Source organism: Haemaphysalis longicornis, unplaced genomic scaffold (assembly GCF_048455015.1).
Source record: "Haemaphysalis longicornis isolate Haplotype H1 unplaced genomic scaffold, Haemaphysalis longicornis Haplotype H1 scaffold_5, whole genome shotgun sequence".
Lineage (NCBI taxonomy): Eukaryota > Metazoa > Arthropoda > Arachnida > Ixodida > Ixodidae > Haemaphysalis > Haemaphysalis longicornis.
In genome coordinates, this window is record NW_027526385.1 from 17,924,986 (window position 1) to 17,939,695 (window position 14,710).

A 14,710-nucleotide genomic window follows, 5' to 3' on the forward strand; every position below is an offset into this window, starting at 1 on the left:
TGAGAGCTGTTTACTTTGGCACGCACGCGTAGTTTGCTTGGGAGTGCGGGCCTACCTTATAAACAGCAGTGCATTTAAAGTGCTCTCACACCGCGCGATAATGCACTGTGTTAATAATTACTTCATAGCCCAATTATATGCGTACTTACGATGCCTCGAAGCAGTGCGTCCTAGCTCGCAAGTGTTGAAAGACGATGCTCATGCTCCATGCTCCCGATGCGAGCAGCTACTGCTAGATCTGCTCGACAACGTGTTCATATTTGCGCCTGGCCAAAGGGCGATTATGTTTATGCGGTAGGTGAACTTTCTATTCTGGTAGTGCCGCAAATGGGGGAGGAAGGTGAACGGAATGAGACACAACAGTGTATAGTACAGGAGCAATCACATTGGTTTATATTTGGCTCGCCTCTCGCGCGCTGCTACCCAAGTATTCAAATGAAGTGAATGGTCCAGCCAGAAGTTTTATTCCAGAACTTTCATTTGAGTTTATACCCATGTGCGTAGTTGTTTTGGACACACGTTTGTGAGCGCCGATCGCTTTCTTGATGCGGGGACTTTCGATGGCGCGGTTATAGCAGCCGAGCGCTTTTGCGACCGCTCCAAACATGAGTTTCATGTGCCTAACATTTGATTGATCACTTTTTCCACGCAATTTACATGGGACACCCACCACTTGGCGTTTGCTTGTGTTTACTATTTAGAGCATTATTAATTACCGGCCGACAACCCATGATTCCCTCGGGAAGGGCAGTACAGCAGCCTAATCTGGAAGTTCCTTTTGATGCCAGTGCTGGCTGCTCGGCCGCCTTTGCCACTACCGAGGCACCACATCATACATTTTTAAAAAATTTTTTTCATGCTTGGGGGGGGGGGGTTGTGATTTAAAGCATGCAATAAATCTTAAATTTGGTGCTAATGATACGCTGCTTAGACAATTTGTGCCGCCTCTTCGCTGGTTGCCTCTGAATCGCTGGCCGGGAACGCGGTTTTGGCTTTGTCAGGTAAGCTGGGAGCCCATCAAAAATCCTGGGAACAGCATCCGTCCGAAGCCTCGGTCTCTCTCGCTGAAGCGACACGACCACCCCGTTTATGTGCTCGTCGGTTCTTACAACGTCGCTAGCATCAAAATGCTTTTTGCAAACCCGAACGTTCTTCCTTTCGAAGTTGAAACCGCCAGCTTCCAACGGCGGTATAGCTCTCTTCCATTTCTCTCGAAGTTCGGCGCTACTTGGGAAACAGAAGAGTGACGCCTTTTTCTTGTTGCTTCGGTATCCGGAGCTACAGCCCGTCACACAACACGCCTTAGGCATTGTGCATTCGAATTTTCATGCCGTCCACCTTGAACGCGGTGCACTGGCACATGAAGTTTGCATGACGCTGATGCAGAAACTTTGGTGGAAGGAATACCGCGAGTTGCCTCCACACAACGCCTTCGGGCTGCCGCCGCTGCCAGTGCGTTCGGCCGGGCGCAGCGGGGCGATGGCCCCTCTAAGGCAGCTTGCGCCGCGTAGCGGCCGTTCTTGGCACCATATCAAGCTCTCCCATAGAGTGACGGAGAAGTATCGTGACCAGAACGGTATCAAGGGACTCTGGTAACACGAATCCGTAATAACATTGCAAAGGGGAAGTTCACACAAGTTGCAGTACTAGCAGTAATTAAAAAAATGATCAAATAACATATTACGCACTGTTTTTCAGTAATTAAAATAATAAGTAGATGAAATGAAATGTTTTATTACACAAAGTTGCACAGCCAAATTAGGTAAAAAATGCATGTATTGATCATGATCAAGTGCCGGTGCCATTTGTCTGAAAGCACTTCTAGTTGTATTGTGGAATCCGTCTGGAAGAAAATTCAATATCTCAGGAATGTAAAAGCATCGCAGACTTCTTCCGTAAAGAGTTTTTACTGTGGGAACTTTGTAAGGAAGCTTCTTGTGAAGACAAACAGTATTGGTATTTCGACATCTAAAACTCGTTACTCCAGTAATATTTTAGAAGTGTAGTCTGCAAGAAAAATGTATCAAATGCGGCAATCTTTGAGTCCATGAGCAAGTTCTGGTCACTGATTGTGTTGATGTTATATGCCACGCTTTTTAAAAATTGGTTTTAGAAGTCTGTTTATTTAGTCTTTTCATTGCCCAGAAGAGTAAAAACAACAGCGAACCCAGTATCTTAAGAATGAATATGCTAAGGCCGGAACAATTGTTTTATACATCAACCAGGCTACACTTTGAGGGCGAGCACAAAGAGGCCTGCATCATAAAGCAAGCAAGATTAGTTGTCATTTGCCCTGCCATGAAGCCATGCTGATTAGGCAACAGCGCATTTTTTATGCACGAGGGCAGTATGTGTGTAGTGCGAACTCAAACAGCTTGAATGCAGCGCAAAGGATTGAAACCGGCCGATAGTTGGTTGGGTCTGTTCTGTTGCCTGAGTTAAATATGGGATATATCCTGGATATTTTCCATGTAGCAGGAAATGTGTTCGTGACGAAGCAATTATTAAAGGTGTATGTTAAAATAGGAACTAGAATATCTTTAAATGTTTTAAGTATGTCTGAAGGAATGCCACCTGGGCCAGAAGATAGAGAAGGCTTCGTGGGGTTATCAAATACAAGTTTCTCATGAAGAAGAGGTGTTCTTGCCCCACACATGCTGTTGATTAACTGAAATGTCTCGCCATCTTTTGGGGGCCCAAAAGTGCTGCCTGAGTGATGTGCAAACGAATTGGCTACATCAGTTACCTCATTTCTGGAAGGGCCAACCAGGCGAATGTGGTCAACTGAGGTACTGTATTTATTCGAATCTAGGCCGGCCCCAATTCTAAGCCGACCCCCAAAAGTCAGAAGCCACGGGAAAAAAAAAAAAAAAAAAAAAAAGAAACTTCCCTTGAATGTAGGCCGAACTAAAAGGCGAGGTCAGCGTTCACAAAAAGAAAACACATTGTATTGAGCATGAAGATGCGGTGCTCATGATTCTGAGTCGTCATCGCTGCTAGCCTCGCCGCTTTCTTTATCACTGTCATCTTCAAACAGTGTGCTATCCTCAGTACCATCAAGCGCACTCGATATGCTGCACTTTTTGAAGGAGTGCACGATCAAAGTTCCAGGGATGGCGTCCCAGGCTGCAGCCACCCAGCTTGCCGCCTGCGACAGTGATGCACGCTTGATGCGGCCCGTTGCCGTAAGCTGATGGTTTTCCTCGTTCAACCAGTCCGTGTAGAACCTCTTACGACTCTGGCGGAGGTGGTCCCTGGAGAGGTTGCATCGGCAACATTCCAATGGTTGGTCACCATGGTACTCCTTCCTGAGGTGCGAGTGTCGGCTGGGAAAATTGCAGTAGCGGCGTCATCTGTGCCAGCGACTGAGGTGGAACGGACTGCGCTGCGGTGATAGATGCACTCAGTAGCCCCAAAGTCCCGTTGTTGGGGGCCTGTTGGACTGGTGGTGTCACGTACCTCGGTTCCACTGGCTTTCGCTGATGATTCTGCCACCGTTCGCCTAAAAAAGGGAGTGTTGCTTGAGCAATCTTGGCTGCAACAAAGCCGGCGCCCTCCAGGCTGTATAGGCCATCCTTCTCCAACATCGTGTCCTGCCACCCCCTACTGAGGTCAATGAACCTGCGACGAGTACGCCTGCACCACTTCCTGATCCTCGCGTTGGCAAGCAGTATTGCAGCTCTCACCTCCTCGCCCTCGTCGCCACCTCGGGGATTGAGCACACAACGATATCGTCCACACCATTCGCACTGCTTGTGTTCAAAGAGTGGACAATCTCATCTGGCGTCCTACGAAGCAGGTCCACAAGGCCGACGTGCACCACATAGCGCCGGGGGATGGACTTAGCCCTGCGCTCGTACGACGCAATGTACTTAAATGCTGTAGCCGTTGTAGCTTTTCTCCCATAGAGCAGGCCTACTGCTCCCGGTGAGTCCATGGCTTCCAGGATCGCTGTAGTCATTTTGCCTACATTGGCGTCTCCCACAATGAGGATCTCTCTGCGGGCACTGCGTGCTGGGAATACCCAGTTTCCCCCACTTCGAGTCGGCATCCGGCCCTGCACGGTGGGCCGACTGACGTGTTGCTCTAAGTGGATATCCTGTTGGGCGGCTTCCCTGTGACCGGGGGTACTCCGAGGGGTGGTGCTAAATGTGCTTTCCCGCTGGTTATCACCGCGTCTACCCCTCACCTTTTCTTTCTGGCTCGGCAGTTCCTTGCGCTCCTTGCTCTGCAGAGTTAAAGGGGTCCTGAAATACCTTCCGCCGATGCATGGATCTACATGTAACCAAATAAGACAATGTATTAGCAATCTCCTCCCGCAAGAATTTTGTTAAAGCGATGAGTATTAGCTGAGAAATCGTAAATCAAAAACCGCGCATTATCGTCGCGCCGCGTTTCCTCCTCTTTTCAACTGTTGACGGCGCGCGAGCACTGCCTCCCATGATGCTGCGCTAGTCAGCGGTGACGTACTTCCGCATTACGCTCCTCCGACTGCCGTCTGCTACGGGCACGTTTTGTTGACACCATGAATTCCGCACTCCGCTCAAGGATGGATAAGCGAACGAAAAATCTGGCCGCATGTGTGCGGTGGCCTGGCCTTGCCCTTTCGCGGTGTGCGTTGCTGCAGTGCAGCACGTGACTTTTAATCGGCGGCGAACTCGCAGCCGCTGGGGAGGATCTTGCGCTCGGTCCCTTTCATGCACCGCGCACTGTTTATCCAAAAAGCGCCGTATCAGATGTGGCCCCGCTGGTGCCGGGTCTTATTTTGCGGTGGTAGTAATTCCTGCCGGCGCCATGTGAAAAAGACATTTTAAGCCGATACAGAACCCGTGCACAAAACGCTTCAATCATGTGACCAGTTCAGCTTGGGGCGACGCGTGGTGGAGAGCGGCAACGTTGGCTAAACATGCTCCGGCGCGGCTCTGAGCTTTCTAGCGCTGGAGCGAGCGCCTTTCTCTGACGATCTCAAACATCGGTTGCCTTGGCAACAAGGCACAAACCGCCCCAGAGGTCAGTTACGGTTGCATGATCCCGGTTCAGCTTGTGGCCCCACCTCGCGGCATATGGGCACTGCAGGCATACTACTCACTCTCATTTGGAAGTGCGAGATGCGTTTGGCATTACAGGAGGCGATGGTGTGTGTGTTGTGGACGCCTTTGTTTCGCGATGAAATGCGACGTTGTGCTTCTGCGGGTGGATAGTGCTTCCCATGGCCTGGATTATCTTTCTCGAGCGACGTACGACTCAACCTCGCATGGGGTATGTGCAGTGTGCGTGGCTAAAAGCCATCTCGGCTTGCGCGCCAGAGTTAAGTGACTTGCTGTTCGTCCCCGCAAACCGCGCGCGAGGTGAGTGCCGAATTTACGAGGGGCAGGAGGAGGCAGCCCATCGTCTGTCAATCGCGGTTCAGACTTGCAACGCATGTTGTGACGTTGTGTTCGTTCGAAACGCATCTATGGATTGTTTTGAAGTGGAAAAAAATGTATCCGTCAAACCTGGGCATTCGGCTCAGGGCGTTCTCTGCGATTGCACGAAAGTGCCACGGGGCTTCAACGCTTTCTTTATGGGACGTACTCCGGTAAGAGAATATCCATGTCGTGTTATGGCCGTGTTGCATTCAATACGAACGGTTAAGCGTTTGTTTACACTTGTTTCATTTGTCGTAAAATGTCCAAGCACTCCGGCACTACGCTGGCAGATCAGCCGGCGAGTCGACGCTGAGCAGACGACTCATCTCTTTGCCGGAAGTGCGTGAAAAAGCCGCCCAATAGCAGGATGTCTAGCTCATGACGAACATCGGGGAATCGATGATGTAGACATGTGAAGATGGCGGCGTCCAAAAACACGAAGGAAAGGGTGAGAAAAAAGCGACAAACTTTGCAACAAAAGTGTGAGCTTTCCGCTGCGCGTAAAAGAGTAATACTTGGCCCAGATGACCTTGACGACCCAATCTAACGATTGCGCTACTTCATTTAGTGTGCTCAAAATGCCTTTCAGGGCCCCTTTAATGCTGCGTTAGGTGCGTCAGTGCAACTGTGTCGGCCGTCTTCTGTGGACTGCGCGCCTTCGTTTTCTGCTTCCCCACCAACCTCTTCCACGTGCACTCCGGAGATCTCAGCCTCCTGTGCGCTGTTATCTCCCAAGCCGTGGCTTACCATATCTAGAGAAATCACGGGGTCTTCAGGAGCAGGTTCTAAGGACTCGCGCCCTGGACTGTCTGGAGACTCTAGCTTTGCTTGCTCGCTGAGCGAGGTGTTGTGCTGGTCACGTCTGGCACAAACGTCCGGTGTGTCTAGCTCGGGTGTTGACTCTATAACCCGCGGGGATGCTGCCTCCAAGTTGAGGTGGACCTGCTTTGACTGTCCTGTTTCGTGCTCAAGACCTCGCCGCCCGGAGCACGCCTTGTTTACCGCAGCACCAAACTCCGCATTGCGGCCGGTGGTTGTCGTCAAAGACAGTATTTGTACTTGTAATTGCGCCACCACACCCCGAAGCTTCTCTGTCTCGGCCTCCAGAGCTGATAGTTTCACTGCCAAGGCATCATCCCGAGAGCATAGCCTGCACAGGTAGCCGTCCGCACCTCGGGCTTCCCGGTACATTTTGTACTCCGTCTCTTCGAGGTACGCCCACCTGCCAGTGTCAGCGCCATCTAGCCACAATTGAACTAACTACATCTTTGTGGCGGGACTTTTTGAATTTTTTTTTTTTTGAAATTTCCCCCTCCAAAGTAGGGGTGCGGCCCTTACACGAGGGCGGCCCTTACACGAGTATATACGGTATCTCGTTCGTGCGGTTGATGGTGTCGCTCCGAAATTTGTGCGCGCAGTTCACGTGCAGCCAGACCTCCGCCATGTTCCGAGTTGTTTCTCCAAACTGCAGCCACACGTTGGACATTTTGATAAACTTTTTCTGACTTTCGTTCACTCGAAGTAGAAGCGAAGGAGACTTATAGTCGATAGATACACCACTACTGCCACTACCATTGTCGGCCTCCAGGGGTACCAGTCCAGCAACCACAAGGTCCACAAGTAATAGTCCATCTGCGTTGGTGGTGTTGTTGTTGCCGCCCGAAGTGCTCCTCGAAGTGGTCACGAAAATAAAGCAGGAAATAATAAAAAAATAGTTCTTGCAGCAGCAGCAACGAAGCATGGCCTTCTTTGTCACTGATGTGGGCGCCACACGACGTCGTCCGTGCGAAATGGAGTTTATACCTTGCTCCGAAGACTCTCAATGTCGTCAGCTATGCACGACCGGTGATCGCGCGAGATGCGTAGACTACGGTTACGGAGTCAAGCGATGCACTGCGGTCCCTGGCTGTGAAAATGACAGCTATTTATCTCCCCTGGTGGTGGCGCACGCGCCACGAAGGGCAACCGGACACGGCAGAAGAGAAGGAGGAGGAGGCGGCGGCGCTCCCGCGGAAGAAGAAGGCGCGCTGAGCGCGCCTATCGCATCCGCCCACGCTGCTGCTGCTGGAAATGAAAGAGCTAAAAGGAAAAAAAGATACGTCCGGGGTGGCCGCCACCACCACGGCGTCTGGGGGAAATGGAGCACACGCCCGCTCCATTAGTTTGCCTAAGCCTAGTTGTTGCAAGGGATCCTGAGACACTACATCCAACATGTCACTGGATCCAATTGCGACCCTATCGATGTAGTTGCAGACGTCTTGAAAAGTTGGTGCTGCAGACGCTAAGTAGGCCGAAAACACAGCCATCTCATCTAACTGCAACCGATCCCGGTGGCTCACATGCATCCGCAAGGGGATCCAAAAGCCCTGCTTGAATCCGGTTTCGGCCAGAGTACGGAGTGACTCGCAAGAATTGTATAAACTCTCCAGGCCCGGATGATGGCCTGTGAGCTGGCTACGCAGTCCGTTGGGCCATATTTCGACCATGTTGGTTGTGCACAGTCCATTGTTGTGAAATTGGCCCCAGATGTCTTTGACAACTGTGTTTGTCATCCAAACGCCCTGCTTGAATCCCGTTTTGTCCAGAATGCTGAGTGGCCTGCAATAACTGTATATATAAACTCTTCCAGGTCCGGATGATGGCTTCTGAGACGGCTATGCACTCCGTTGTGCCATCCTTCGACCATTTTGGTTGGGCACAGTTTGTTGTGAAATTGGCCCCCCAGATGTTTTTGACAAATTTGTTTGTCTGCCTAAAGCCCTCAGAATACTTGGTGAATACCTCGAGCCGGGCTGCGTCCACTGGGGAAACCAGCGGCTGAGCTGTGAGAAGGTCCCTGGTGAAATCTTTGCAGAAGGCGTCTGGTACAAACAGCAGATGTCGCACTCTTTACATTCACTTAGCAATGTTGTCTTCGTGTGCGTAAGTGAACTGCAGGAGTAGCTTGTCGCATTTTGTGTTGAGAGCCTTAACCTTGGACTCCGATGTTGGCTGCAGTCCTGCAATTGCCGCTGCTCCATCTCCAATCAGTGCAGCCCTCAGGTAATTTAACTTCTCCGATGGCGCCAAATCCGAATTCTTGTGAATGGCGGTTTTCGCACTGCTCCCAAAAGGGCTGCCAATTCTTTCGGTTGACGTTAAATTTTAGATTCTCCAATAGACCTTTCCGGAAAGTTGCGCGCGCCCCCAAACGGCGGCCGCAAAGCAGCCTGGGAAGTGTGAGCGTCGCAGCAGCAGCCGCCGCTGCCGCACGGGCCGCTCTTCATGTAGCTCTACCGTGCCAAACCGTGCCGTGCGCGACAGCGCCTGCGGAGGCAGCATTTTTTGACGGTGCAGCTTCGGCGTTTAACACTGTGTGATGCATGCAGAACATCTGCTATCCTGGACAGCTGTTTTATTGACTGGCTTCTTTTTCAAACTTCAGCATTCTTACCACAGCCGGCATTTCTTCAAAAAACTGCTGCATTTTGGGGAGTTGCAGTGTGTATCCCATGGATTCATGCTACACTATGTCTGTATTTGTTTCAAGTACTGTTGCCAAAGAGGTGGCAAGTCTTATCGTGCAATCTTGAGCTCTTTTTCTGTTTTCGGCTGTGTGTAAATATGAAAAAAAGAAATGTTTATTCCAGTCGAAAAAAGACGAGACAGCTGGTATGATATCATTGCAATAAAAGACACGTACACTTTTATTCCGTTAGCAAAACTAACCAATACCGACTAAAAGGTAAAACTTTTCAGAGGGCGCTAATACAAAACACGCATAGTTGACATTTTGCTTACTTATAGATTGAGAAGTGGTTTCTATAGGAAGTTGTTCAGGTAGCAACAAATTTTCCATATCTGGTCTGGCTTGTCAGCCATTGCATTTGGCAAATCATACCACATGTAGTATTTCCAAGTTCTTCACTTCTCGAATAACTCGCTCGACGTGTCTCCTCAGGTTGGCGATGTGCCATGTTCGTGCTTGCTCCGCTACTGTCAGTTGACGCCGACCATTTTACATGGGGGGGTATTTCACGCCAGGTTCACGGAGCTCATCTTCGATCAAGAATCCTGGGTCAGCTATGGCGAGCTGCCTCCTTTGTTTTCACACAGGAAGCACACCACACCTTAAAAGTGGGAAATAATTCCACAATGAGCGACCGAAAAGAAATAGTCGAAATGCTGAATTCACAACAGCAGAAACCCCGTTCCTCCAATGCCGCAGGAAATGGGCTGCAGGCAGTCGCTGTCGTTGGAGAAACCTCATCGTTATCTGCTGGAGCGAAAGCATTGCTTTATCGCCTTGTTACGCCCTTTGCGCTAAAATTTATTACAAAACGGGCGTTGATTACTCCGAGCTGACAGGAGTATCTCGACAGGGCTGCATATCGCTAGTTCATCTTGGATGCCTGGAAGCGGTACGGGCGCTTAGTAGGGCGGCGTTTCGTTCACTTCGCTGCAGCTATATAGGAAACAAAAAAAAACATAAAAAGCATAATTTACGTTATAATGCTGGGCTTAGTTGTCTTTACCGGACGACACCTGTCGGTGAAGACCCGGTGTGAAAAAATGGTCGCATTCGGTCCATGTAACATTTGCGTCTGCTCGCGTTGAAATGGGGTCCACATATCCTGTGATGCTCGGAAGGCTACCACAAAGCGAAGCGGCCATCCCGACCCTGGCGATTTATCCCGCGAACACATTAATCCTATTTAATCTGATTGTCCTTCGGAAACTTGTGCAATGAAACATGCAAATCTCGTAGCGTATTGTTGTCTCAACCGAGCACACAGCATGTTTGTCCGCCTCCTGAAGCTTCCTTGGCGCCATATCGTCAGTAGCGTAAACTACAATCGCCAAGGCAGGTCGTAAACGAGTGTAGCTTTATACACGTGGAAATGCATCACGAATAACGTGTGCACACGATATGGGCTTCTTCGCTTTCCCACTTGGCTCTTCCCCCCCCCGCCCCCGGGCTGCCGGAAGCAAGAGCTGGTGATTTGCATTTTTCTCGGGGAGCTCAAGTGTCCCATTTGTTTTCTATTTCCTCGCGTTGAGGAATTTCTCTTTTTCCGCGGGCCGCCTGAAGCGCGAAGACGCTTTTCAACTGTCAGCAGCTGGTTCCACTCTACAAGCTAGCAGACGACGGTGCTAGCAGACGACAAAAGGTCATCATGTGGTGCAGGCAGTTTCAGAAGGATGCGGAGTTTATTTATTATTTTGGGTTCTATGATTTAAAGATGCTTTCATTGATGCGAAACATAATTTTGAAAGCACAGCATTTCACTCTACTTAAACTTTGTCCTTTGACGGGCTCGCTCCGCGCACGCCGCGCGCGGCGCGATCACCCCGTCGCCGCTAGCACCGCGCGCGCACGCAGTTCCCATGGCGCCTTGCGCGGGCCCGCCAGGGGAAGGAGCGGCGCTGCAGTTTCTGGAAAGGTCTATTCAGGGAGTTTGACCTTCGCCACTGTTGCTTTCCTTGTCATCCGCTCTTGTTAGGTGTTGCCACCACCCGAGTTGTTACTGCTTCGTTTAACCCGGTCTTCAGTCTGGCTAGGCAGGTTACGGTCTTGACGCTATACTCGATGACATGGGTGAACTCGTCCTCTGTCTTCGTCGGTCAGCAAAGGCTCAATTGCCGCGTTCACTTCTTTCAGTTGAGCCTCAACAAGAAGACGTCGTTTGATTAGCACTTCAAGTTCCTCAACACTGGGTGCAGGCAGCGGTAGCAACTTTTCTGCCTCTCCAACAACTTGACTTGGGCTTGCAGAATCTTTCGCTTCTTCTTCTGTTGCTCCATGCCGATCGTTGTCCACGTTCGAGAGGAGTTGATCCCTGTAACTTGCTGATGCACTCGCAGTTCGTTCATCTTTCCAGATCCCGGGCTTCGGCACCAAAATTGTGTAGTAGTGAAGACATGTCAATCCTTTCGATCGCAGTCGTCGATCAAGGAACACCACTACTCGTTCAAGTGCAACGGAAAAACAACAGAACTCTTTTATGTAGAAGCAAAGAAGGTTACAGCGATCTGTTTATGTGCTTTCAACGAACCCACTGCCCCGGTTCCTCACTGCCACGGTCCCTTCTTTCGAGGGAGGGGGGCTATGTTTCCCACTGAAACAAGGACCATATGCTGTGTGTGTGGAGCCCGCCGACGGCCCCACGGCGGTGCCCGCTTCGGTCTCGTCCATTCTCCAGTTTTTGGGGGGTGTTTTCCTCGCATCCTGAGGCTTTTGAATCCGTCTCAACAATGCTATTGGCCTCCAAATCGACATCGTCCGCCTACTTGCCATCCGAGCTATCCCGTACGTTGGTGTCGCTTGTGGGTACGCGTTCGTCATCGGCTCACAGCCCATCGTCTTATGTGCTGTCAGGGCGCTCCAAAACCTATTTTTCCACACCGGAAAACTTCCCTTCTTTGGGCCCACAGAACACACGGCGACCCCTGTTCATCGCCCAGACCTTTTGTTTTCACCAGTAGTATACACGCACTGGGTCAACACTGGGTCAACACCGGCCAGCCGCGCGGTTTCCACATGCTTCAACACACGCTCCGCCACCTTCAATTTAATACCGGCTCTGTAAGCCACACACCAGGAGCACAAAAAGAGGTCAAAACACAGCTGAGCAACAAAACCATCGAGCATAATGGCGAAATGGCGGAACAGCACAGATCAGGGAAAGAGTAGAGTACGGGCTTTGTTTGCACGCTGCAACATTTTCATGGAAGGTTTGTTTTGTGTTCAGCAAAAGGTGCTCTCCAAGTATACAATTTTTAAATTGTGAGCCATGACATTCGCACTTGTGTCTCCTGCTACTGTTGAGATTTTCTTGTTAGAATGCTTTTTTAGCGTTTCTGCCCATACCGTGGCATGATATCAAGTTACTGCGATCGTCAACAGCATGTGGACCTGCTTTCTATGGCATGCCAAGAAACGAGGCACACTGCGGTTGAGTACCAGAGAAACTCTTTACTCACATGGAGCTCATTCTCAGTCCGCGTCCGGACACACACCGACACCAGCACCAAAAAACACTCTCCGTCCCGAGTCCGAGTCTCGCGCACGTGCCTCCGCACCGCATCACCCCCCACCGCTCTCTGTCCACCAGCGCCATCCCTCGGGCGCCATGGTCTCCAAGTCTTGCGGCCCGGTAGCCGCCCGGCAGGCGAGGAGGGCGAGGGAAGGGAGCTCATGGCGAGGGGCTCCAAGCAACGCCCTCTAGCCCAGAAGGTATCGTGCCAAGGCGCTTCCCACAAGCATCAGCAACCATGCTGAAATAAAAACATTGAACCGTCCCTTTTCTATTCCCACTGCATTTTTTATGCAAGGTAACAAGAATGTAAATTCTCCAGAAGCGGGGGGAGGGCATTACGGGGGGTCCACTACGTGAGTAAATACAGTAGACACGGCAAGTTTTTAAACATGATGTTGGCCTAAAAGACAATAGTCAACGGTATTTTCTCTCATGCAAAAGGAAAAATACCGATTTATGCAACCTTTCGCTACCTACTATGCAATTTCAAACCAAGTACCGCAAAACATTCTGATGATTTAGAGGTGGGTAATAGTTCTTTGTCTAGCAAGGCGAGAATTTCGGTGTGTGTGTTTATTACCCAAACGCGCTACTGACGTACACCTGGGTCATTGGTGGATCATGTGACGTACGGTTGGAAACAATGTCCATTTGCGATATGGCAACACCCATGTGCGAGTCTCTGTAATATTTGTCACCTCTTTTTCATGGCGAGCGCGAGTCTGGCCCTGAGTTCACCCCGATGTGCCGTCCATTCGTGTTTCTGAGCCACGGAGGCAAACTGAATGATGGCGGTGAGAACTTGGTCACTCTTAGAGGGCAAGCGCTGAATGGCAAGAACACTGGAAGTGTCAGAATTTTTGTTTAGTTTGTCAGCAAGTTCTTCAGCGCGAATTCTCAGGTCCTCATTTGGCTGCACTGGAAGACCGGGAATCTCAAGGTTCTGAAGGTCACTATATTGTTCCTGCTTAACTTCATATTTAGGGAACTCAACTTCTGAAGTATGTTTTTCCAATTTCTCTTCAATTGAGCGAACCTCGGACACCGTGACCTCCAACTCCTTATCATTAGCTGACGTCCTCACTGTGAATTCGTCGTATTCCCCGCAGAGGAACGAGACCGACTTTTGCACTTTATCTGCATACAACCGTAAAATATCAACGGCTGCTTTGAGGCAGAGAAGTTGGTCCACTTTTGATGGAGGCTTAGCAGTGAGTTTACATCCACCTTTAAAGCAAGGGATTCAAGCTTTTCTTCAGTGGATGTTGTCTGGTTGTGTAATGCATCAGAACTAAGTGCAGGAGTACTGGATGGATGTAGTCGACCATTTGAAGTTTGGGTCTGGAAGGCGGCAACCAGATAAACCGGTTTTGGCTTCCAGGCCCAAACTTCAAACGATCGTAACTTCTGCTACAGACCAGACAGAATGATAATGTTATTAGCCTTATTTCACTCCTTGTTTTTTGCACAGTTCACTGGTACCTTGTTCAGCTGCATCCCTCCAGCAGTTCTTTTACAAAGGGTGTAAAAAAATCAAATACAAAAATCCAAATAAAATTGAATATAGTCGTTTCACACAAAAACAAGTTTTATATCTACAATCAGAATGAAAAACTACATATGCCGCTCAATTTTCATTGTCATAACTGCAAAAATAAACTTTTTTGGTTTAAGACCAGTGTGCCCCCTCAAGTTAGGGGGCGCCAGGGTCAAATTTTTATACAGGAGAAACAAACGACAAAAATACATAGGTTTCTATGTGGCACTTGTCGGCCAAACAGGATTTTTATAATATACTTTGTGAAATTATGCGCATTGGGGCAGTGGAAGTCTACGAAATACACATCAGGCATTAGCCTGCATTGCTTTCCGCAGCCGGAAACCCAACGCAAGCTCTGGATATCAAAGCTGAAATTTTGAAGGAACGTTGGACTCGGTCTGTAGTACACTTCAGCACAGAGTGCTTCAGGCACACCTCAGACGGAAATGATAATAACAGCGCAGAAATCGCCACAGTCATGAAAAGCCGTCCACTAAAGGCTTTACAATCATTCGCGGCGGTGAAAAGACAGTGCCTTTTTTACAAGAACAGCTGTTCCGTCGGTCAATCTACCCGTGGTGAACACGACACGCCACCGAAAGATGCAAGTTTTTCGAGAATTCGCATTGAACGTTCCACCTTACCAGGCACAAAAGAAGTTCGGCTCAGGTCACTTTTAATGAACGGTGTGTGTACGTAGCAAGTTCCATACCTACGAATTGAGTCGCGAGTCGACTCAGTGC